We start from the raw sequence: 26,333 nt of genomic DNA on the forward strand, positions 1-26,333 counted from the left end.
TTTTCTTCAGTATGCTGTTTCTAGTGTTAGCTAATGTTTGTAAACATAGCAACAAAAAATATATGCATGCGAACACTGGCCAAAAACACTGATGCCTGTGTTTGTAAGTTAAGAGCATTATTTTCCTCCGATTCCATTCATTTCTTATCACCTGAAAGAGCGAGTGGCCCATCCTGGCAATAACGAAGGTGTGGCATCGTGCGTGCCAACGATGAAGAGCAAAATCAATGGGAGATGAAAAGAATCTTTACAAAATACACCACCAGCTCTGCTTTTGCATCAGGTTCGCAGATACTTTTACAAATAGATCAAGTATGTGCAAGCAAAAAAAAAGGCAGGGAGGAACGAACTTTTCCACACGAAAAAAGAAAAAAAATAGGCGAGATAGGAAGAGAAAATTATTGTCAGAAGAAATGTGTAAATAAAAAAGGAAAGCGAATAAAAATACCTTTACACGACTCTTACCAAGTGGCCTGGGTATCTTGGATAAAAGAAGGAGTGGTCCTTAAAAGAAAGATGGGAGGTGAACTGTTTTAGCTGCACACCAAGTTCAGAGTACGAGTCGCTATCACGCCTCTGGAAACACAAAACATGCATCGAATTAGTCTTGGAAGTTCAGTGCAAACATAAAACATAAAGGGAGTGACTCATCATTGATTATATTCATGTACAAGTTTGTGCTAAGGGGTATTTATATTACTAAAAGCAAGTACATCTATGTCTGCTGTCATTTTCAAAAAGGGAGTATTGTTATTGATAGCTACAGGATATTTTTTTGTCCGCACCTAGAACTCAGCTGAAATGTTCTTGTCAGCTGAAAAAATTTTTATTTCCGCTACTTGTCTATGTGGATACCACAATGTGGCATTAGGCATCCTGCTATATTTGTGGAGTAGTACGTTTCTATGAACTGATTCAATTTGTGACAGCTATCAAAAAAGCTGAAATTTTTGCTCTAGCAACAGTTCATTGCATTAAATTTCTGTAAGCTCAGTTTGGTTTTGCCTGCATTCAAACAGATGGCAAGGAACCAAGTGGTTTCATTAAATTGTCAGAAACCACCAAACGAAGCCAAGCAAATGTTTTCTTTGTCTTTGTTGTCTTAAAATGTGGCTAAGTAGCCCTAGAATTTATGACAGAGGATGCGGTAATGAGCAGCAGTTTGTGAAACCTTGTCCTCCGTAGTATACAATAGACTCCTGCAAAGATGAACTCGAACGAACCAAGCAAAGTATGTATCCATGGAAGTCATCAAAGAAAATAAATTCACAATCGTAGGTACATCCCAATCTTTAAAAGAAAATGCAAATATATAAAAAGAAACATTTATTGCACTTGCATTATTCAAAGTATTGACTTATGCACATTTGTTTTGGCTACTCAGTAATTTTTCCTTGCTGGCACTTTGAAAATATGTGTACTATCTTAACACTGACACTTAATCTAATTTGTTGAAATATCCTCTACTGCCTGCATGATAAAAAAATGTGCCAATGTATTTGGGGTATTATCATCTGCATCACATGTGAGCACAACTCGTTCTTGTTGGCTCTTTGGCAAAATCCTCGCCACCAGCTTGCAAAGACACTTTGAGGACCTCCTTGATTAATGTTTCTATGGTGTCAGGCCTGCGTGTTTCACATAGCCGTCGACACCAGCATGTGTTTTTGTCCACAAAACAAAATTTGCTTTTGCTGGAGCGAGAAGTTGCTTAGGATCTCACGACGATTCGAACAGCAAGCATCTGCGATGACCACAGAAATGCAGTTTGGGTTAAGCAGATTTTTTTTGCGCAGGGTTTATGGGAGACCAACCAATCCAACAATTGCACACTGTTCCGCATAGCTGAACATCTAGCTTTATTGGCTTCATCTTAATGGTAGTCTACTGTATCTCCTCAAAGATTTCCTCTTCATCTGATTTTTGTAACTAGGAATGATAGGCAAGCCAGTTATTTATTAATTTACAGGGTGAGATCTTAAGTGCATTTAACACAGGCAACACAAATAGGTCAGTACCAAGACATCAATAATACAAACATGTAAAAAAAAAGAAAGAAGGAAAGAAAGAAAGAAACTGAAGCTGCCAAAGTGCTGTGCAAAGGCTAGCTTGATCTGTCTTTACAAAAGTGCCAGAGTTTACTTCTTGTACACTGCATCTGTAAAACAAGACTTCCAGAAGTGTGTTCAGGTTAAGCGTGATGGCAGCTGTACATCTTGACCCAGGAGAATAACTCCACCAAATCAAAAACAAAAAGAGATATCTTTATGAACTTTCTGCAGAACAACAGCGTGTAGCAAAAGTACAGAGAGGTGGGTGAGTTGGTTTGAATTCACAGCATACTTAGGTAGCGCAATCTGTTATTTCATGCTGTCTAAGTGCCATAAACTGCAACAATGCTATAACGGATATGAACTGGGTGTGGGTTTCGACAAGTTAGTATGATGTAAGGCAAGATTTAACAGTGTGGAAAAGAGGACAATGTAAGCACAAGAAATGGACACATAAGAGCACTCACACATGTCCATTTCTCATGCCTTCACTGGTTTCTTTTTTTCCCAGCACTGTCAAGTTTTGAGTTAGCTACAGAAACAGTAAATGATAGGTACAATGTGATGGATGCACATGTGAGCCTGAAGCACAGCTCCCATTAATTTGGTGCGTGCGTAGGCCACCAAGAAATGCAGATTTTGTATGATTTCATCATTCAATTACTTTTGCCTGCTGTTGCAACGGTACAGTGACATGCGTTTTTATCCTAATCTCATAGAAAGATGATTTTGTGGTAACCACTGTTCTGTTCTGGGACATTGCAGAAAGATCACATTTTATGGTCCGGATCATTTGATGTAATACTTGGAACAGTAACTTGCCTGGTTTTTAAGAAAAAAAAAGCTAAGTTTATTTTCTTTCCATGTTGAACACATAGCTAACAGGCAAAACGTTGTTTACCTTTAAAATATAAGCAGTTGTTTTCTGGTCCAGCGCATTATTGTTTTTCTACAGCAACAGTATTTCGAACCTCCTTTGCTAGCTGTCCTTGATAACTTCTTACCTTTCTTTTACAGGAGTTCTTTGCAGATGCCATTTTAGTCAAAGGTAACCCTTACCAAATCAACATGAAAAAGATGAAAAAAAAAGAAAATTGTGAAGAGGACAAGTTGATTGACATCTGTTTTTGAAAATTGCATTGCTTCAGTCTAATGTCACCAGGTCAGCAGAATCAAGAGCGAGGGCAATTTGACTCACTAGTTGTTACTCGGGGGGCGGAGTGCTAGATGGCGAAAGGAGTCTTTCGGTATGGATGAACATGACAATCAATAAAGCCCTTAACTTGATATGATTGGTGCAGGCGCTGCACACAATTGCCCAATTGTTAGATGTGCTAATGTTCCTTGTTCTGTGGTTCATTTTTCAGGTTACAACTAGTGTGGAGTCTTCTAATCAACACCTATCTCAATATTACTTCGTGCTACAAAAAGCATGTACGAATTCCTTCAAGTCTGCTAATGAGATTGTGCTGCCCTCATACTGCGACACTGCAAAATACTATTATCAACAGCCCAACAGATTTTTTAATGGTGCCGCAACAAGCATAAAGAAGAAAAAAAATGCGCTTGCAAGCACACACACGTGTCAGGCGGTTTTTAACATCTGACTTGGAGCGATAGCTTTGCACGTTGGCAGGGGCCTGATGCATGACCGAAAGAAGCTGAACTTGCGGGTTTTGAAGAAGCTACATGCATACTGCCAGTGTGCATCATGACATCTGACTATCCGTTAAACAACATGCGTGTATTTTTCTTTGAGACTTACCAAAAAGCAAGTGCATAGGCATCGTAAAGGACCACAAATGTCAGGCCGAATCGAAATGCCATGGCTACATGCGCCTTGCAGCAGTCTTGCCCGCTTCTAGAGCAGTCATGTACCTGAGGAAACACAGCAGAGTCAGTGAAAGCCTTCAGATGAAACACAATGCTAAACAAATGTTCGATTGCAAGGCACACTCTATCAAATGCATGCTAAGAGTGCAAATAGAGATCTCTACTATTTGAATTTGTGGTCATAGCAATAAAATCATCATCACATAGGAGGGGGATAGGGGAAAGTACACAGCCATAAATACTTGAAATTATAGTTTTATAAGTATGCCGATAGTGTGCATTATGGCAACCAGCTTACCTGAACAAAATTTTTTCCTACTCTGGGTGAAACTTGCTCTCTGAAATTTCTGTGCTTTTAAAGAAAATAAGGGCTCCTTTTATTAACAAGTAAATCAGTTTTCAAATCCAGTTCAAGAAAGGACTGATTATCGATTGATTGGGTTTAGCCTATACCTTCGAACAACAATTGGAGAGCTTTTATGCAATTTTGATCACCCAGGGTTTTTTAAAGGGACTTTGAAACACTTTTCTAAGTTGTAGAATGGCCTCACTGCATGTACAGTATAGACCACTTATAACATAACCACTTATAGTGCAGGACCGGATATAGTGCGGTCTTTTCAGACTCCCGGTAATTTTCCCATAGCACTCCATGTATACACGTATCGCTTATAGTGCAGTTGCGGGAAACGAAATACCGGTTACAGTGCGGCAGCCTGGGAGTACGGAAGTCAGCGGAGACGGCGAACGCTCCCCTCAAACGGGTGCCCCAAAGAGTGCTCGAGGAAGAAAGAGAGAAGTGGAGGAGAAGGGCACGTCGTGCGAACGAACAGCCAGTGAGGCTGAAACCAGAATCTTGAGTGCGAGTTGTGAAATATCACGGCGCGCATAGCGAGCGAGGACCACGAAACTGCCAACGCCGGCCAACGCTCGCTTCACGATAACGGCAGTAAACGAAACTTCAGGGAGCGGGTGGCGCCAGCACGGCATGGGCAAAGGGCACACGCGGTGGCCGTGGAATGTGAGGGAGGAGGGTGGCAGGGAAGCTGATTTCGCCTCGGCAACTCCGCCGCTTCGGTGGCTCCCCTCGCCCTCCCTCATAGCTCAATCACTTTCGACTGTCACCATGCGCGCCTGCTGCCGTGCAGGCGCCGCCGCTCCAGCCGGCCCGGCGCCAGCTCCCCGAAGTTTCGTTTTCTGCCCTTCTCGTGAAGCCGGCGTTTGCCGGCATGGGCAATTTTGTTGGCCGGCCTGGGACAGCGCCGCTGCTTCCCTCTGAGCCATAGCCGCAGCGTGCACGGTCAACACATGACTAAAAAGTAGAGGAAGCATAAAGGAGAAAGAAGGGTTCACTGCTATTTTCTACGCGTGGCTACGGTAGCGTGGCTGAGACGTCGGCACGTACACGCATGCTCCGGCACAACGCAGAATACGCGACCTTGCTATTTGAGAGAGGGTAACACTTCCGCAGCGTTTTTTCTTTCTTTTTTTGTTTTGTTCGCGCGCGACATTGAGGGGTCTCTCCTAAGCTTTTACTCTATGGCGGTGCCGGAGCAATGCCGGTTGGAGGCGCCGCCGCGCGATGTGGTTCGAATTAACGAGAGTCGACTGTAAATTGAATGCAAACGTTCTAGCCACATTCCTCTACTGTCGGTGCATATGTTTTGCATATGTGCGGGCCTTGAAAATTGTTGCTTTGGTTATAGTGCGGTACCGCTTATAGTGCGGATATTTGCGACTCCGGTGACTTACGTTATAAGCGGTCTACACTGCATTAAGAGACGTCGCTCATAAATCTCCCAGCAAAAAAATGTTTTGTATCCTTCAGGTATAAGTGGAGTTAGAGGTAGTTATTTCACCGTAAGCAGCTTTCTTTCTCCTTTCATCTCCACTAGTACGCCAGAAGCTACACAGGGGGATGGCAAGTGGGCAAGGTCCCACCAAAACACAGGGCATGTTCATTTGCTCTTCCTTTTGCGATGCTACTTTCAGTTCAGGCAAATGTGTCATTCTATCGACGCAAGATGGGCGCTCGGGATACCTCGTATCGCTACACCTTCGGAGCTACATCACCCACAGAGAACAATCGACGCTGCAGAGGGCTCGTCACGACATTCCATGGCATCTACAATACACAGCACGCTGGGGAAATCTGAGGCCACGCGCAGCACATGCAGCTACACACACAACTGCGATGTGCAGAGATATGTGTTTATATTTACTTTGTTATATCCATGATTGATTTATAGAGAGGTCCAAATGTACTGCTAAAAAAGTATAACATAATAATAGTTGCTCTGCTCTGTAACCAATTCCAACTAAAGGCTGATGATGATGTATGGTGCTTAATGGCGCAAGGACCAGATATGGCCAAAGAGCGCCAGGCCAGTGTTCATGAGTTGACAATGGAGCAATGAATTGCGAAAGGTAGATGTGTCGTGGCTGTAAAAGGGCCTAGAAACAATCGCTGTAAAATGCATAAAATGTATATGTAATAAAATTATGGCAATGGCTAATGAGGTGCACTATGATCACGAAAGAACAAATTGCAAGATAATGACGATAGGCAAAAATATATCACAGATAAATCTTTTTAAAAAGCACTACTGCCTTGACAGACCCTTTGAAAACGTAAGGGCCTGGAGGCGCGTGCTATGCAAAACTACTGTGGCGGTGACATCCTCTGAAGAGAGGACGCGCTACGAAACTATTGGGCAAATAACATGCAGTACAACATCGCTCAGAAAATCCAGAACAGCTTTAGTGCTAAACAGAGGTTGGTCGCCAAGAAACATAGCAGGGTGGAGAGGAAGACGGTACTGGTACGCTAAAGGGAAGTGTCTTTTTCTCTCTCTTTCGGCTTCCCTGCACTCCACGAGCACGTGTAGCACGGTAAGCCTCTCTCCACATCTACCACAGGTTGGCGGGTCATTTCGAGTTAAGAGAAAATTGTTTGTGGGTGCCATATGTATGTCCTATTCTCAGACGAGAGAATAGGACATTAGTTCGTATTTTCGTAACAGGATGCCACGGGCCAATCTGTGGCTTAACTAAGTGGAGCTTATTGTTCGTTTCGGCATCCCACAAGCACTGCCAGTGGCTTCGAAGTTTCTTTCTCAAGTAGGGCTTGAGATCTGTGGCAGGAATAGAAGCGGTAGGGTTAAAGGCTCGCGATGTAGTTGACGTGGCCATTTGATCAGCCAGAACATTGCCCTCGATGCCTCTATGGCCAGGCACCCAGCACAAAATAATATGCTGGTTGGACATGTATGCTTGCACAGAGCAGAATACAGTTCAATGAGTACGGGGTTTTTGTGTCTATGTAGAGTCATGAGGGCTTTTACGACGCTTAGAGAGTCTGTAAATATTATTGATCTTTTGAGGTTTGATTTGCCTATACTCTTCACAGCCGATAAAAGTGTATAGGCCTCAGCCGTAAAAATGCTTGTTTCTGGGTGCAGTACATCTGACTCGGAGAATGACGGTCGGACTACTGCATAGGACACCCCTGCATGCGACTTGGAAGCGTCAGTGTAGAACTGAGTGCAGGACGAGTACTTGGACTGAATTTCTAGAAAATGCATTCGGATATGTGCCTCTGGAGCTTCTTTGGTGACCTCTACAAACGAGGTATCACACTCTATGAGTTGCCACTGCCACGGTGGCACTGGCTTTGCTGGGGCCATCAAAGTATTTTCAGGTAGTGGGATATTCATTTGTTCACTAATTTTCCTTACACGTACTGAAAAGGGATCTCTTGCTGTCGGCCGGTTATTAAGAAGTGTGGTACTGGTCATATCATTTACGGTTGAGAAAGACGGGTGTTCCGAGTTCGAATTAACTTTCAGGAAATAGGTGAGGCTTAGGTATGAACGTTGCATGTCAAGTGACCACATGTCCACCTCTACATACAGGCTTGCCACAGGACTTGTCCTGAAGGCCCCAGTGGCTAGGCGGATGGATGCCTAGATGGTGTACAGGATCCAGCATCCTTAAGGCGCTTGGCGTAGCGGAATGGTACACTATGGCGCCGTAATCTAATCTTGTGAGTATGAGGCTCTTATACAAATTTAAAAGACACTGTGTGTCACTACCCCAAGCGGTGCGTGACAACACTTTTAGAATATTCATTGTTTTTATACACTTGTTTCTTAGATACCGTATGTGTGCCACAAACGTAGGCTTCGTATCTAGAATCACACCTAAACATTTATGTTCGGTTTTTACGGCCACACGTTGTCCCTGCAACTCGATGTCAGGATCGGGGTGCAGACCCCTCTTTCTGGAGAACAAGACGCAGGTGGTCTTTTGTGGGTTAAGGCTAAATCCATTCTCGTCTGCCCACTTAGACACCTTGTTCAGACCAAGCTGAATCTGCCGCTCACAGACTGCGAGATTGCATGAGGCGAAACCTATCTGTACATCATCGACGTATGCAGAATAAAACACATTTCTTGGGATATACAGACGCAAAGAACTCATTTTTACGATAAAGAGAGTGCAACTGAGCACCCCGCCCTGTGGCACTCCAGTTTCTTGCACAAATGGTCTTGATACAGCATTTCCCACACGAACACGGTATGTGCGATTAGATAAATAACTTTCTATGACATTTAACATGTTACCACGTATACCAACGTGTGAGAGGTCTCTAAGTATTCCAAACCGCCACGTGGTATCGTAAGCTTTTTCCATATCAAGGAATACAGACAGAAAGAACTGTTTATGGACAAAAGCTTCACGAATTTGCGTCTCAATACATATCAGATGGTCGGCGGTGGATCGACCCTCTCGAAACCCGCATTGGTACGGGTCAAGCAGTTTGCTTGATTCAAGAAAATGTATTAGTCATCGGTTTATCGTTTTTTCGAACAGTTTGCAGAGACAGCTTTTTAGTGCTATAGGCTGGTAGCTTGAAGCAGACGATGGGTCCTTGCCCTGCTTCAGTATAGGAATGACAATGGCCTCTTTCCAGGCAGAGGGAATCTCGCCGGAGGTCCATATAGCATTGTATAGGGAGAGCAGAGTTTTCTTTGTTTCATGGGGAAGGTGCTTCAGCCTTTGATAAGCTATGCGGTCAGGGCCTGGGGCAGACTTGTTGCAGCAACTAAGCGATGCATACAGCTCAGCAATGCAGAATGGCTGGTTGTATGCCTCGTGTCCGGTACATTTTCTTGCTAGTTTCTGTTTTTCTATTGCAGCCTTGTGTCTTTTAAATGTTTGTGAATAATGGAATGAGCTGGCCACATGTTCAAAATGTGCTCCCAGACAGTTAGCTTGGTCTTCCAGACTGCCACCTTGTGTGTTTACCAACGGGATTGAAAAAGTTTGTAGCACTTTTATCTTGTTAACTTTTTTCCAGACTCTGCCCTCTTCTGTATATGAGTTGATACCTGATAAAAACTTCTCCCAACTCTCTCTCCTGGCCTGTCGGCGCGTTCTCCTGCCCTCCGATTTTATTTTCTTAAAATTGACAAGATTCTCCGCAGTTGGGGAATTGCGTACCAACCCCCACGCTTTGTTTTGTTTCCTACGAGCGTTCCAACATTCCTCGTTCCACCATGGGACACGGCATTTGCAGGTCGCACCACTCATTTCTGGTATACATTCAGAAGCAGCATCGATTATGAAAGATGTAATAAACTCAACAGCAGCATCAATTCCCAGTGAAGATATATCACGCCACAAGGTACCACTTGTAAGACTTTGGAATTTCTCCCAATCTGCCGCATCGAACTTCCACCGGGAACCTGTGGTGGAGGTTCGTTTTGTAGTGGTGATCTCAGCAGTATGGGGAAGTGGTCACTCCCGTAAGGATTTTTTATAACTTCCCATTTAAGTTCGGGAAATATAGACGGGGAAGCTACACTGAGATCAATGGAGGAAAATGTTTTGTTTGCGAGACTGTAGTAGGTGGGTTCCTTCTTATTCAGGAGACACGCACCAGAGGAGAAAAGAAATTGTTCGATCAGGCGTCTTCGCACATTGATACGTGTGTCGCCCCACAAGCTGCTGTGTGCATTGAAATCGCCAAGAACGAGGTAGGGTTCTGGTAATTCATCAACAAATGACTGAAATTCATGCTTGTGTAAAGAATAGTGTGGTGGTATGTAGAGTGAGCAAATGATTATAAGCTTACCCAGAAGTACAGCACGAACGGCTACCACCTCAAGTGCCGTATTGAGTGGAAGTGGCTGACAGGCTACACTTCTGTCGAGTATGATGGCCACACCACGGCACCACCACATGCGGCAGAATCCTCGTGATCTTTTCGAAAAACAATATTTTGACGTAGGAAGTTGGTGTTTCTGGAGTTTAGGTGTGTTTCTTGAACACACAGCACCTTTGGATTAAATTTATTGATAAGTTCTTGGATGTCGTCTAGGTTGTGAATTAGTCCCCTAACATTCCACTGCATTATTGTGTTCATGTTGGAGGAAAATAAAAGGTGCTGTGTGTCTCAAGGGAAGTGTACAGCGTATTTTACTGAGCCTTTTCCTGGTGCTGTAATTGGTTTCTTATCTTTTTTGGAGTGTTCTTGGGAGAGTCGCCTCTCCCTAGGCACTCCATGTGCCGTCTGAGGAGTTGTGTCCATTGACTCATGCGAGGCAGACTCTCACTCTAGCGAGCGATGTGTACGTCGGTTTGGCTTCGCCTCGGAAGACGAAGCCTTTGTCCCCACCAGTGCGGAGGTTGTTGGTGCCTCCTTAGCCTCCGTGCTATCCTGGCTGCTGCCAGAGCTAGCAGGGGCCACTGGTGTGGCCAAGTTCGGTGATGGCAAGGCAGCCTTCACAGGGCGGCTGCCACAGCCGGCTGCTCGCTGCGCGCGGACCGTGCAGGTGGCGGAAGCCGGTGCGACACTGCCCCCTGACGCGTCGCCTCGGCATAAGTTGTACTCTGGAATGGTGAGCCCCTTTTACATGCTTCCTTGAAAGATATGTTGTCACGCACTTTGAGAGTGATTATTTCCTTTTCTTTTTTCCAGTTGGGACAAGATCTGGAGTAAGCTGGATGTTCACCATCACAGTTTACACAGTGAGGTGTCGCTTCACAGTTGTCTGAGGCATGACCTTGCACTCCACATTTTGCCCATGTGAGTCTACCACGGCAGCTCTGCGAGCCGTGGCCAAATCTTTGACATTGGAAGCATCTTCGTGGATTAGGTATGTAGGGTCTGACAGCTATCTTTGTGTATCCGGTTTCTATGGGTTTGTGGCAGATCGCAAGTTGCAAAGGTCAGGATGAGGTGTTTTGTGGGAATTTCTTTATTGTCTCTTCTGATAACGATGCGCTGTACGTTTGTTAAGTTTTGCTCTTTCCAGCCTTCCAATAGTTCAGTTTCGGACAAGTCGATGAGATCTGCATCGGACACTACTCCACGTGCTGTGTTCATAGACCGATGCGGTGAAACGGTAACAGGTATGTCGCCAAATGCCACAAGCTTGTTCATTTTACTGCGCTGCTCTTTATCACGGATCTCAAGGAGGAGGTCCCCGCTCGCCATTTTGGTGACCTTATAACCAGGGCCAAGGGCTTCAGTCAGGCCTTTTGCAACTAGAAAAGGTGATACGGTTCTAGCTGGTTTCTCTGTTTTTTCACTGTGAACATGGAAACAAGGAAAAATTTCTCTAGGTTTGAATAGATCTTCGGTGCGTCCCCTCTTGTGAGGGTGACGATCAAGTACCGTATAAACCGGAATATAAGTCGAGATTTTTTCATTAAAAATCAAGCTAAAGTCACCCCTCGTCTCATATAGCGGTGTTTAGCCGAATGTGAGTCGTCGTCTGGCAACATGTGGTGTGTGTGTTTGTCAAAGCCTCGTAAGGCCGTATCCAAAGCCAATACCGGTCATTCCTCCATGATTTTTTTTAATGTGTGTTCTTTGTGTGCTTTTGCGTCCGACCTGTCCCAACATTTCTGTTTGGATCAACGCTTTGGATCAGCGTTGGATCAACGCTGTTTGGATCAACGGTGCGGCTGGAGTACCAAGAGTGGATGTCCGGCGACAACTTGAAGACGCCGACGGGACGCCTGCAGAGACCTCCGCTTGGAACCGTCTGCGGCTGGGTGCTCTCCGCCTGGCGTTCTTTGCCAGACGTGATGGTGCAGAATGCATTTAAGAAATGCTGCATTAGAAACTCTCTCGACGGTACTGAAGACGACGCACTGTGGGAGGAGGCCAGCAACAAGCGGTCGTCTTCTGAGGATAGCGACACTTCCGATGAATGAGACGGCGGCTCCGATGGCGGGTGAGCGGTGCCGTTCGAGAATAAATGTATATCGGTGATTTTCGGTCGTTTCATTTTTTTTCTTCTTTTTTTCATCTAAACTTATGGGGTCGACCTATATTCCCACTCGACCTATAATCCGGTTTATACGGTAATCGGGGAAATGCAGGCGTTCCCATATTATTTTCGTTTATTTCAGCGGCAATGGCGGCCACCCACCACGGAGCCCAACTAGGGGACGCTGCAGTACTTAACGTGTAAGGCTGCACACGCCAGCCGTGCATTGCTGCTATAACCCAATATATTATACCCAAGAGAGGGCACATACACAACGTTAACCCAAGCCACATACGAAAATGTAGAAGTAGCAGAAGAGAAGAGGAGACAGGACAGAAAAGAAAGGAGATAGGAAAGAAAAAAAGGTCAGAGAGGGGGATAGGAAAAGGCGACCAGCCGATTTCCCCCAGGTGGGTCAGTCTGGGGGTGCCGTCTATGTGAAGCGGAGGCCAAAGAGGTGTGTTGCCTTCGCCGAGCGGCCATAAAGATACGAACACCCGGCATCGGCTCGACCCCCAGGATCCTCGTTTCCCCGGACACGGCTAAGCCGCGCACGGCGACACGCGGGAGGGTCCAACCCTCGTGTGCTCGGGTACGTGGTGTCGCCACACACCAAACGCCTGCTGACACAGACGCCCCTGCAGGGAACTAAAGGATGATGGTAGCATAAAGCTGCAGTGAAAGCATCTGTCGACAATCCTTGATTACAAATTCTTGAATACTGAGCTACTGTGATGCTGCTAAAAACTGCACAAAGAAATTTAGACGTGAAACGTCTTTCATTTCGGTCAGTATAAGGGTCGCTTCCTAAAACTGCATGTAACGAAAACATGTGATGCCAATATTACTTGTCTCTTTGCAACCGTCCAACCTTCATGCCTTACTTTGGTATCGTAGTGTAAAGGAAAGAAGCCATTACTCAATCACACATGTGTCGATGTGTCGCGAGCGCAGATGCCGTCGCTGTGGTGCCATGCATGATGCAATCAAAGCTAAAGTAAACCTCGCACGTGGTGTTCACAGAGGCTTATTGCGGCAGTTTGTTTGTCAATCTGAATGAAAGCGGTCATGTTTGAGGGAGCTCACTCTGCCACAGAATGTGTAATTCATCAAATTAAAACTGGTGCTCATTAGGAGTTACAGTGTAGATCGCTTATAATGTAAGTCGCCGGAGTCGCGAATATCCGCACTATAAGCGGTACCGCACTATAACCAAAGCAACAATTTTTAAGGCCCGCACATATGCAAAACATGTGCACCGAGCTGCGTATGCGACAGTCGAGGAATGCGGCTAGAACATTTGCATTCAATGTACAGTCGAATCTCGTTAATTCGAACCAATAACGTAGCGGCGCCTCCGACCGGCATTGCTCCAGCACCGCCATAGAGTAAAAGCTTAGGGGAGACCCCTCAATGTCGCGCGCGAACAAACCAAAAAAGAAAAAAAAATGTCCTCCGCGGCGGACATTTCACCCTCTCTCAAATGGCAAGGTCGCCGATTCTGCGTTGCGCCGCAACATGCATGTATGTGCCGACGTCTAAGCCACGCTACCGTAGCCACGCGTAGAAAATGGCAGTGAACCCTTCTTTCTCCTTTATGCTTCCTCTACTTTCTAGTCATGTGTTGACCTTGCACGCTGCGGCTACGGCACAGAGGGATGCAGCAGCGCTGTCCCAGGCCGGCCAACGAAACTACCGACGCCGGCAAACGCCCGCTTCCCGATAACGGCAGAAAATGAAACTTCGGGGAGCTGGCGCCGGGCCGGCTGTAGCGGCGGCGCCTGCACGGCGGCGGGGGTAAAGCCCCTATATATAAAAAGTAGCGCCATCCACTTCCCTCCTCCTCCGTTCCACTATCGCGCTCGGCGCGACCAGCGCGATTGAGGCGCGTTATCGACAGTGGCGCCGCCTGTGTCAGGCCTGCCGTGGCAGATGACAGCTAACGCGCTACCGGAGGAAATCCGAGGAAAACTTCGATCGCGCCCTGTGGAGAAGTTTTTGAGGCGCGATTTTGCTTCGTTAGTCAGTAACTGGTCTTAATAATGTCGTTTTGGAAATAGCAACGCGACGATGCGAGACGGCGCAAATATTATAGTGTGCAGCAAGCATTTGCACATGCCAGATGAAAAACAAAAAAAGACTTTTGCCCTCGCCTTGTCAGTTGCGGCAACTTAAGGTGCAGCAGCATGCCATCACAGCAAAGTTCTTGTCCCTGACACGTTTGATCCATTTGTGCGTACAGCACTTTCGTCGCACAGGCCTGAGAATGGCAGTCGGAGCGCGCTGGAAAGTAAAAAATATACAAAAGCGCAACGCGTGCTTCCACGTGACATGGATTGGCCAATGGGGGAGTGGAGGGGGCTGGGGCGACCGGAGGCGGCAAGGAGGAAACGCCGGGGTGAGCCCGGTGGCGGCAAGGTCTAAGAATGGCGGTACTTTTTATATATAGGGGCTTTAGGCGGGGGCGCACGGTGACAGTCCAAAGTGAGGGAGCTACGAGGGTGGGCGAGGGGAGCCACCGAAGCGGTGGAGTTGACAAGGCGAAATCCGCTTCCCTGCTGCCCTCCTCCCTCACATTCCACGGTCTCCACATACGCCCTTTGCCGTGCCGTGCCGGCGCTGCCCGCTCGCTCGCTCGCTGAAGTTTCGTTTACTGCCGTTATCGTGAAGCGAGCGTTGGCCGTTTCATGGCCCTCGCTAGCTATGCGCGCCGTGATATTTCGCGACTCGACTCGCACTCAAGATTCTGGTTTCAGCCTCACTGTCTGTTCGTTCACACCATGTGCCTTTCTCCTCCACTTCGTCTCTTTCTTCCTCGATCACTCCTTGGCGCACCCGTTTGAGGGGAGCGTTCGCCGTCTCCGCTGACTTCCGTACTCCCAGGCAGCCGCACTGTAACCGGTATTTCGTTTCCCGCAACTACACTATAAGCGATACGTGTATACATGGAGTGCTATGGGAAAATTAACGAGAGTCTGAAAAGACCGCACTACATCCGGTCCTGCACTAAAAGCGGTTACGTTACAAGTGGTCTACACTGCATTAGGCTCACAAGTAAAGTAAACCAAGTAAAGGGCTGTCACCTGCTGCTTTATGTCCAGTCAAGACACAAGGACCTTTTGCCTCGAAACTTTTTTTTAAAAACAGAAAGCATGTCATATTCCCCAATGAATGTCTTATGTCAATTATAAATGTGGCCAGTGTCTGCAATGCCATGCTTTCTCACTACTGCCAACATTACAGAGAATGTTTCACACAGTGACCGAGTTTTCCTCAAACTCCATACAGCTGGCAATAGCAGCATTGAGTTCACTGATGCAACGAAGACTTTTTTCAAAAAAAAAGTATAGAAGTGGTGTTGCTACAAAAAAAGCAATGCAGAGAACAGCAAGCAGCAGACGACGTAATACTGACCGCTGCAGCTTGCCATATTGAAAACAGAAGGCAGCCACAGTTCGTATCTTGCTTAGAACTTCCAGGGCCACTGCCTCTGCCTGTGCACACTTTTCTTGCTCCTTGGCAGCTGATTGGGACACCATCTGAAATTGAACAATATGGCAGATAAATGTTAAGTCGCATATGCAGCATATTTGCAGTCTGTGCAATCTATGCATGTCGAGCTGTGTACCTGAAAACTCTTTTGCCTTGAAACAGTATTTATGCAGACAAAGGAAAAATAAAGTAATGCACTTACGTCGCCTTAGATTGCTCCTTGCTGGGTTTAGTTCATATCCATCAAAAAAATTAAAAAATTATGAATGCAAAATGAAGATGAAGATAGAGTTAGAAACGCATAAGACAAGATAAATGCTTGTCTGCCTGTCTTTGTCTTCATTTTGTGTTCATTATTCTTTTCAATCTTATTAACTCCGTCTATGTATACATTTACAAAATGTTATTTCAACCAGGCTGCTGAGTAGGATGAAATTATCAAAAGAAAGTCAAGGTAAAACTGAAATTAATTTATTCCTTGCATTCAAACAGGTCAATATACAATAGTCAATGTGAATTTCCACAATGTTCCTTCTATTAAACAAATAAAAATAAAGAAGCAATGGGGCCTTTCCCATTAGTACACAAAATTTTCATCAACCTCCTACTGGCAATAAGTTGCTTTACTCTTTTCTATCATTTTCCTTATCATAAATATAAAAAATTACGTTGTTTTAGGCTTCCCCTTTAGAGTAGAACATAATTCTTCCTAGGCCTGTCATGCTTACAGTGACTGCTGGCTCCTTCATTAGTTACTCAACCAAACGAAAATTGTAGTTTCCCTCAAAAGGCCAAGCACTCATAGCGATAGCAAAGTACTGGACAATTACATGAAATAAGGTTCTTAGTTATATTCGCTGTATAAATTGCAGTGAACTTGTGCTCGCTAATAAAATATACAAGCATGGTGTTGCGTGCACATACAAGTATGAACAGATCTCACTAGATGACCATGAGCATTTGCTGTCACAAAGCTGGCATTATGAAAAGCACAGGCAGAGAAGAGCGAATGCTTCGTGCCACCAGTTGCTTCACCATGCATCCAAAAATGCGACCTCAAACACTAGACATGCAGGAAGGCAGCACACATGAAGTCACCAGCCATCTTGGCTAGCACTTAGCTTTTGCATTCACTGCATATTACCTCCAAGATAGGGCACGCGAGCCACGTATGCGCTGAACCACACAGATAGCCATGTGCAGCTGCCGCCGGGCTGGAGGAGGAGACGTGCTCTGCTGCGCTAGTGTGCACTTGATCACGTGACCTCCAACAGTGGGCTGACATCAAGTCATCCGGCTCACCCTCGCATGCTTTTCCTCACACCCGCATTATATGCCACGCGAGCTGCTAATTTTTATCGTGCTTGGACTTTGTGTGGAACATTCACCCGGAGTGTCCATATCATTGCTACTGCAAAAAAAAATTTAGCTCCTTAGCTCTCCCTCGATTCTTCCTGCGCAAGGCAAGTTCAAAATAACACAATGGCTTTTTTCCTGTTACTTTCAAAAACTTGACTTTATGTCATTGACAGTGAAGCCAGTGACTGAGTGACTTACATTGTCCAGGAATGCTGTGGCAAAGGCAAGCAGTGGTGTGACTGACATGATGACCAGGGTGAGCTCCCAGCTCTCAACAAACCCTGTGGCAAAGCCAGATGCAAAGGTGGACAGGTAGTGAATGAAGAGGCCCATTTTGTCACCCATTCCCTCATGCAGACGCTCCATGTCACTGAAAAAGTATGGAGGAAATACATACTCGGTCATTTGGAGATGGCATTCAATTAATAGGGAAAAAAACATTCCTACAGTCAAACCTCATTACAATAAAGTTGCATCTAACATACAAATACCTTCGATATATCTGATATTTGTTACAAGCATTATAAAGAACCACTTTTATTCTCGCCAAGCTTGAGCTCTGACCACAAAGAAGATGCAAGAAGCAGCGATGTAGGTCTGTATACAGACGAGAAAGATTCACGCGTGATGATATGTGATGATGATTGCGCTCACAGCATGTATTCATTGCGCGTTCATATTGGCCAAACATTTTTCAATTTACTTTGTTATATGCACATTCGTTACACCAAGGTTTGAATGTACTGGAATGCTATATGCAAATATAACAAAAAAATCTTACACCCTGTGGTATGTACTTGTGCCACACAATTGTTACTATTGCGAGCGGATCCGTGCACATGGTATATTCTCATCAGGAACACTATGCAGGTCCAGAATCCTAGGTTAAGTAGGTAAATTACCTGCAGTCAGGGTGAACCGTAGCTGACGGCATGGCACCCATGCAGAGAATAATAATTTGCAGGGCTTCATGCCATGCATCAGCATGAAAGAGAAACACTAAACCCGTTTCGAATAATAAAAATATTCTTTCAAAAGTCTGCTTTCGTTAATTTTACACCAACAGGCTGATTACTAGAGAAGAAAATGAAGGTCAAAGTTTAGTTTTTCGTGCCAAAACACCAGGTGGTACGTCAGTGCGACTTCATGAACTTAAAAGTACTTTCCTAATATTAGGCTCATCGTACCACTGTAAAGGTTCCTAAAATTTGCTTAGTCTTCGGCCCCTTCAATATACAATGTAGTCAATCTCTAGCTATAAAAAATTAACTAGGTCTGAGCCCTGAGCAGACGCTGTTGATATCTATGAACTCACGACAAGCTGGTGTGGGAACTTCAAGATGGCCATCACCACTCGTCTTGTTCTTGCCTCGTTTTTACCATGCCTCCTCTAATGGTAAGAGTGGCTTTGTGCAGAGCGTAATTTACTAATACAGCTCATCTGCATTTTCTCTTTCATGTCCCTTTAATAGATGGTGGAATATGAATAATATGTTTCCTTTCTAAGTGAACCGTACTGTACGTGAATGTGAAGCGCTAACAAGCAAACATTTGAGATAAATAATTTTTTTCCATAAATGTTTTTCTACGCAGGCACACTTTTTTCTGCAAGCACTACAGGCATGTTATGTCACCTATTCAGTCCTGTCTTAGTGAATCTTCTTCCTTTCAAGCGCCAATTAAGTTTGGAGTAATTTCAATGCCATAACACGTACTCACTCATTCTTGACGCAACTTCAGTGACACGGTGCCTGTCAAACCAGGCTGCATCCTGTCGTAGGCTCGAGTAGAACAGCTCTTGCCGCAGCCTGTACAGCTGACGATCACAGGCTCTGGTCCAACACCACACCTGTTGATAATGCACATATATGCTGTGTCACAAACAAATGTTGCAAGTAAAACCGAGATCTCAGCTAGAAAACTTCTTTAATGCAACAACAGCCAGCAGCTAATGTACTTAATTGAAAACATGTAAAGAAAAAAGAAAACTGAAATAAGCTGTATATATAGCATGAAAGCATGCTCTACAAAACGGCGATAGTGGTGTGATGAGGATAGTTTGTGGTGTTGCTGCCATGCTCAAGTTAAAGAACCAGATAAATAGGAGAAAAAGAGAGTCAATTCTGACTTTAAGAGGCCATAAATGCGTTTCCCTGAAAACAGTTGAGGCATTGTAAGCGTGCCTACACATTTTGTGCATATGAAAAAAGCCACGGAAGAAAAACATGTAATAAAATAGCTGCATGACTTAATCATCACAATTAAAAAGTACGAAATAACACAAAGATATAATAAAATAGCAGCATGATTAAACCATCACAAGCAGAAGCACAGCTTTGTAACAACAGCACCCGATAATCAGAGATATAATACAGAGAACTTAAAAAGTGCATGCTAACCAAGATTGTTTTGGGCTTTTCCATTTACTTATTGCTAATTAATAATGCTCTCTTTGAAAGAAACAGAAATATCATGGACAGAAATAATTGACAAGAAGCAAACTAACTCATACTATAAAAGCAGGAATGATTGACATACATGTATAAATGAAGACACGAAGACCCAGCGGCAATGATGACGTAGGTGAGTGCAAACTTGTTCATGGTGATGTTATACTCCAGGATGGTTACAGGGTCAAACATGGACTGCGCCCCACTTCGCCGTATTGCTTCCCCAAAGGTCTGAGGAGGCGGCAGCGTGGTGAAATTTGTGCTGTCACCATCATAGAAGACCGCCTGCTGCTGGTGGATGAAGGCATTCGTCATATGACCAAACACAATAGCCAACAGTAGCCAGCCGGCACCATGGAGGATTGCGAAGACCGTGCCCAGGAACAGCAGGACAATGTCCTGCGCCGTGGCATAGCGAAACTGGGACACAAATACAATGCATTCCCATAGACTCATTAGTAATGTCTGTAACATTGGTGCACCTTAATGTATGCTTGCTCTCACAATCGAGAGCCTCCGGTGACAAATTTGGAACAGCGAAAAGAACAAGCTAGGTTAGGCTAGGTTAGCAGTGACAAAAAGCAGTGACAGGAATGGCTGCCACTTGTAGCCCACAGTTCCATATAGGCATGAATAAGAGTTACCGGTAAATTCCGTAAACTAAGCAGAGAATAAAATGTTCTACTTCGTTTTGATCTTGTACGCCAAATCAGGAGTTCTGTACAGGAATAAGAAGCTTAATAAACAGTTGCCGTAAGATCGGTCAACGAGAATGATGTTAAAAAAAATATGGGTAGAGGTTACACCATGCAATTGGCAGAACACGATGGTTCAACGCAGCAACTAGCTGTAAATCGCTATTTGAGACAATGCAAAACTAAGTCTCTAAACTTGAAGTGAACAGACATCACACGAGAGAGAAAATGTGACAACACCATCGTATAAATTTGCAACATCACACACTTGATAAAACAAAAATCACTCCTATAGACCTTTTCATCGGATGAGGAGAAAAGGGCGCGCGACGAGCCTTTCCTCCTCTCTGGCTTGTGCGAGCCGGCGCGGCGCAGCTTGAATGTGTTGCCGGACGCTCGCTGCGGAACGATTTGGAGGTGTTTTAGCTAGTTCTGAGTGCAATGTCAGTTCTAACGAGGTCATCGAACAACCACTGTGTAGCCTTTAGGTGCAGCAATAGCTAAAGTATCTGAAAATTTCTCTTGGATGTGCAAAAATGCGACGCGCATCATCAGCCGCGGTGTGTGTATGTGTTGTGAACTATGTTGGATGTATCGATTTTCACTCGATGAAGACTTGTAAAACATTTGCATCAGCCACCGGCAACGTTCTCACTCATTTTAAGTCTAGTAGACTTCAAATCACTATGTCTTATGTCTACATTAGCCTCCTGCAAGAGGCCAAAGGCTTTGCTCAACACAGCGAGTACTGCGGCTGGCAAACCAACATGATACACATAAGCTTCATGCTTCGATCGGCATTGCCTTTTTGCCCTGTAAGGCACAATATACAAAGGGGATCGCATAAAGAGAATCCAACAGCTATTTGTAAGGACACAATTTCCGTAAGATGGGTGAATGCGTCGTAGATGACTGAACTTACGAGACTGAAAAAAAGAAGAGTTCATATATCCTCCTTTTGCGGCAAACTAAAACAGAACAAGGGATAACGACGCAATAAGACTTTGGATGGTTGTGCCGTATGCTTGGACCATGCGCTATATAGAACAAACAGATCTATAACACAGTATTTAGTACAGCCTCAGACACTCGCGCAGTCTGCAGCTGGTCGTTCGACCACTTGAAAAGTGTAATTCACACTGTAAGGTAAGCGGTTCTTATTAACCAAACTATTTCATTTGTGGGTGGAAACCTTGCCCAACAAACAAGGCAGTCCAATGCATCTACAGATAACAACTTGAATGCTTGTCAAAGTAAACAGCACAACTTATTCGCCAGCAGAACAGTACCCACGTTAGGATCGTCAAATGTTTTGCAACTACTCATTGCAGCTAAACCAGAGCTTAGAATTACAGCGCCGAAAATGGTGCAGTAAGGTAACATATGTGAAACTAATTTTCAGATATACCCAATTGATATCCAAGGCTGATTGTAAGCTCAAACAAATGCGCACACCTCGCGCTGGGTGTCTCTGTCCGCCCTAACGCCAGCAGAAACTCCAGCCGCTTAATTACTTCAGACTTAAATTCCTTCACTAGGCCTCACAGGACCATTCTCCACATAGATGCCATTGCATGCTAAATAGACCGCGGGAGAGTGAATAAATCCACCAGAAACTGCCACCGAGCGTATACCACAGCATAAAACACAGGCGTTCGCCAAAGCCAGCATGCCAACTCCCCATAGATGGCGCCACTGTCTACGCAATGGCGGCACCCATGAAAAAATGGTCTATACATGGGTATACACCCGTCCAAAGTTCAGGTCAGGTGACATGAAACCATGTATACAACATTAGATCATCCTTGCAAATTTTCTTTTGGAAACACAAGCATCGAACGGTTGAACATAACAGCTCATGTTTTCAAACAATATTAAATATGCATGAAAAATTTGCAATAACAGCACGAAGTGCAAAGCAGGAAAGCGTAAGTGCACGCCAACTCGATAAACAGGTCAATGACATTGTATTAACATGTTTGGAGCACGTTTAAAGCACCTGCAAACTACCCACCGCATGACATTATACCTGAATATTTAAAAAAAATTCTAATACTAACAACACGATCTACTCGCTATCACTTTCAGTGAATTAATCACCACAGGGTGAACTAAATCCGCGAGAAATGCATACATTTACCTGTTTTCGAATGCTACCCATAACATGAATGACAAAGCTCGCAGGAAAAATATTAAACATTCCCTATTACTCAACAGTTTCCAGTAAGAGACCTGTTTTGTTCGCGGCCACCTGTCATTGTCACTGCAAAGAGCAAGGCACCGAAACAGCTGCGTTAAGGCTGTTTCACATGGTGCGATTTTCATCGCACCGGAAGGGCGATTTCCATTGCATGCAACGAAAATTACAGGCGCAGGGCCGATTCTGCAATTTTCAGCTGCGACCAACCGGTTGGTCGCACCATCGCAGCAATGGCTGCGATTTTCCGTCAAAATTGCGCTGAAAGCTATTTCACGGTCTGTTTTGGAAAATGGCGGCGGTCACTCAACGCAACATTTATAGATACTTTTTTGTCTATAAACATTGCCTCAACAAGCCTCGAACAGTACAACTAATTGAGTGGAACCTTGGATTGTGCAATCGGTACGTAACATCAGCACTGACACGCGAACAGTGCAGATAAAAACTCATAGGTCAGATTCGGTTTTGTGATTTCTATGCGTTTTGTTGACCCGCTACGTTGCTAATCACGCGACGCTTTTTTTTTGGTTTGGTTCGGGTGCTGATAGTACGTACTTTTGCGTGATTTTTCTGTTATTCACACGCGCTGCGAGTTGGTAAATACTACGAGGTGTCCTTCACGGGAAGGCATGGTCTTTGGATGTCATCCCGATTTTCTGGTTGTAGAGGCAACTCGCGATATACGAAAATGCCAGTTTTTGCGCCAGTATGCTTTTACGAACGGAACAATTTAAATATGCTATTAAGGACAGATGCTACGGTCAATAGGTCACGCTATACATGCGACCATTTAGTTGCAGTTGGTTGGTTTGGGCTTTCATGCGCATTTTCCCCAATGAATTATGTCAATTCAAGGTTCTGTTGCTCCCGCTGCGAGACGCGACTGCTTATCAAGCTCAAAAAGCGAACATGCAAACTATATATCATAATGAATGTTCTACAATAGCATATTCAACGCTTTGACTGGGAATAAACAGTATTGTCAATTTGTGTTCGAAGCAATATTTAAAGTTTTTTTCCTCATTTTTTCTGATGTACAATTTTTCTCCTGCACAAAAACCAATAAACCTTCAAGTTGTTGCAGACTTCATATCCTTACTGCATTTGTATTAACCCTAACCCCCCCCCCCCCCATTAACAGGTAATTGCATATTTCGCTTACTTCAGTGCATCAAATTACGTTTGTTTATACTGGTTGTAAAATATCGCTGTACTCAAACAAACTACTTCGCCATAAACATCCTTGGATTTTCTTGCTTCTGTCTCTACTTCCTGTAAAACACATGCAATAATGCGAAAAGCAGCCAAACACCTTGTTTTCATAAGGGGTAGATAACTCATTAAACAAAATCAGATCAAAATTGTGCAGTGAAGTCAGCCCGTTGCATTCCTTACTGTGAATGATAGCATCTTTTCAAGTGTGGGTGGTTCTTGCATGTCTACAGCTCGTAAAGTGTGCAGACTCATAACGAGGCATACGTATTGCCCATCTAGATGGAGGCAATGTTGCTAATGAGTCTGCACTTACATGTATTACTGCATAAACTCGTATAACCATATCCCATCATTACTCAGTCGAGCTTGCTCAGAGTCATATTCACCAAAATTATACTCGGCCAAGCTTGATCTGACTAATATTCATAAAGATTTTGCTCAGGCAAGCTTGCACCGAGTCATATTCACCAAAACTCTACTTAGCCGAGCTTGCTCCGACTCATATTGACCAAAATTCTACTCAACTGAGCTTGTTCTGACTTATATTCATCAAAATTTTACTCAGGCGAGCTTGCACTGAGTCATATTCAGCAAAAATCTACCTGCCGAGCTTGCTTTGACTCATATTCACTAAAATTACACTCAGATGAGCTTGCCCTGACTACCACATGACAATATTCACTAAAAGTTTACTCAACCGAGCTTGCTCTTACATGTATTCACCAAAATTCTACTCAGCCAGGCTCACACTAACTCAGACTCATGGTTAGTTCGAAGTCTTAGTGAGTCGACCTTTTAGTAAGTTCACCGTGCTATGTATACATTAGGTGACCTGTGCGGTGAATAAGCAAACATTGCATATGAGTATGTGTTGCATCGGGTGAAATAAGGACAACTGTACACACTGCAGTTAGTTTTCTAGAGTTTAACTGACCGTTGCGTGAAAGCTTCGCCTCATGTCGATTCAAGCAAGTGCAGTGGATCTGCATCATATTTTTTGCCAATCCTGCTGGCTGTCCTGGCTATCACTGTGTGGCCACATTTTGTACATTTCAACACACAGTTGAATAAATGACTGTGGTGCAGTATATTTAAAAAATGATGCTTGCATCACTGCACGTATAACAATCAGAACATGATACAAACACATGCACATAAGATGCACACAAATGATAAATACATAAACAGACGGAATCAGCTAGCCACCACCTATTGAAAAAAAAGAAAAAGCACAGCCCAATGCTGCAATGGGACTACGTATAACCATTTCCCTTGCCAGGTACATGGGCTATAGGAGAAACACACGTGCAACCTAGCAGTTACCTCAAGGTAGCAGCTATAGACGCTTTTGCATTCGCAGCTGGCCACTCAACCACTCAAGTGTGTTCAGTGTGTACTTGTACTTAGGCACACTTTTTATCGTCTATATCTCAAAAATTTATAGTGGCGCCTCAAAATTTTGAGAATGTTTGGATTCTGAGGCTTGCAAAGGTAAATATTTTTATTCCATTCTTGTTCAACGTGAAAGCTCACACAAAAGATTAGAGATAATGTCAGTGCCCTTCACTTTCTCTCAGAGATATTGTCCCTCAGAACTAGCAGCTTTTCAACAGCAAGAATCAGCTTCCCCAGTTTTCAGCATTGGGTTAACGCAGGCAATTCAGGGAGGCATAAAGTTTAGCTAATACAATTGGTTCAAGAATACAAGATTAGATTGTACCTTGACGCTTTCCTTGAACTTTCTTATTTTGGTCAAATAATCTATTTTGAAATGGCTCCAGTTAGCATGCTCTAACATTGGTCTAATATAGGTTAAGTACATGACTAGCTTAACAGACTGGGATGCTGGCTTTCATTTCCAGGAAAGGAACCATAGTGTCTGCTCCAGTTGCATATGTTTTTGGTTATTTGGAGTTTTCAGCCCCACGTTCAAGATAATGTGCTCAAGCAGGTAGAAGCACATGTATGCTATTAGCGGATAGCTTCGACAGCTTTTTACTTTACACTTGCCACTATGAATACAAAATTTTAACGTTCGATTTTGTAATTAAACAAACAAACGTACTCATAACAAGGTATTTTAATGTTCGCCGTGGGGCTACACGGCTGCGCTAGGTACTGCAGAATATTGACTTAAGCTTCTTGAGACAGATTCACAGCACACTAACAGCACGAGAAACAGGACGAGAAAATAGACGACGTCGATGTCTGTGAGAATGATATGATACTACGTACACAAGTGACTGCAGCTCCTAAAAAAAATGTGGCGTCAGTTTTTATGCTTTCTAAATATTCAGAGAGCGCTTGCATGAATAATTACAGCACACGCACCGAGACGGACGAGCCAGGCTGGCGTTAAGATTAACGTTCACAACACAAATTCCATTGCACGTTCGGTAATTACACACAGACCATTTGCGGCTTCCTTCAGGGGCCGACGTGAGCTTTTGGGTAGGTGCTTGCTGCTAACTTTTGTGCAAGAATATTGCTAGGAGCAGGAACCACTTATGCGCAATCACGAGCAATATACACACATCCTTTTTTCAGAAGCTGACGTTAAGCACGGGTAGCGCGAGGGTCTCTGTGTTGACATGACGACTTCACTGCAGACGAATTCCGAATACTGCATATGCGATGACAACAGCTAGAGGGGCTTGTTGATGGGTCCTCTTGTAATTTGTTGTACCGCAGGCAGAACGACACGGGCATAAAACACACACGAGACAGCACACAGCGCAACACGACCACCTGCC

At 44.4% G+C, this 26,333-nt stretch overlaps 1 long non-coding RNA gene across 5 annotated transcripts; it reads right to left on the reverse strand.

The window, feature by feature from the left end:
* Positions 1 to 438: 438 nt before the first annotated feature.
* Positions 439 to 26,333, reverse strand: LOC119434981 (uncharacterized). Of its 5 annotated transcripts, XR_007464627.1 has the most exons (8): positions 26,115 to 26,333; positions 19,559 to 19,869; positions 18,740 to 18,869; positions 17,219 to 17,390; positions 15,584 to 15,708; positions 3,817 to 3,929; positions 3,056 to 3,105; positions 455 to 576 (listed from the first exon to the last, which is right to left on the reverse strand). It is a non-coding gene; the product is annotated as an uncharacterized LOC119434981 (long non-coding RNA). The 5 variants fall into 5 exon arrangements; XR_007464625.1 differs by having other exon boundaries at positions 19,559 to 26,333; XR_007464629.1 differs by having other exon boundaries at positions 18,736 to 18,869; positions 19,559 to 26,333.

The sequence above is a fragment of the Dermacentor silvarum genome, unplaced genomic scaffold (assembly GCF_013339745.2).
Source record: "Dermacentor silvarum isolate Dsil-2018 unplaced genomic scaffold, BIME_Dsil_1.4 Seq363, whole genome shotgun sequence".
In the NCBI taxonomy this organism is placed as follows: domain Eukaryota; kingdom Metazoa; phylum Arthropoda; class Arachnida; order Ixodida; family Ixodidae; genus Dermacentor; species Dermacentor silvarum.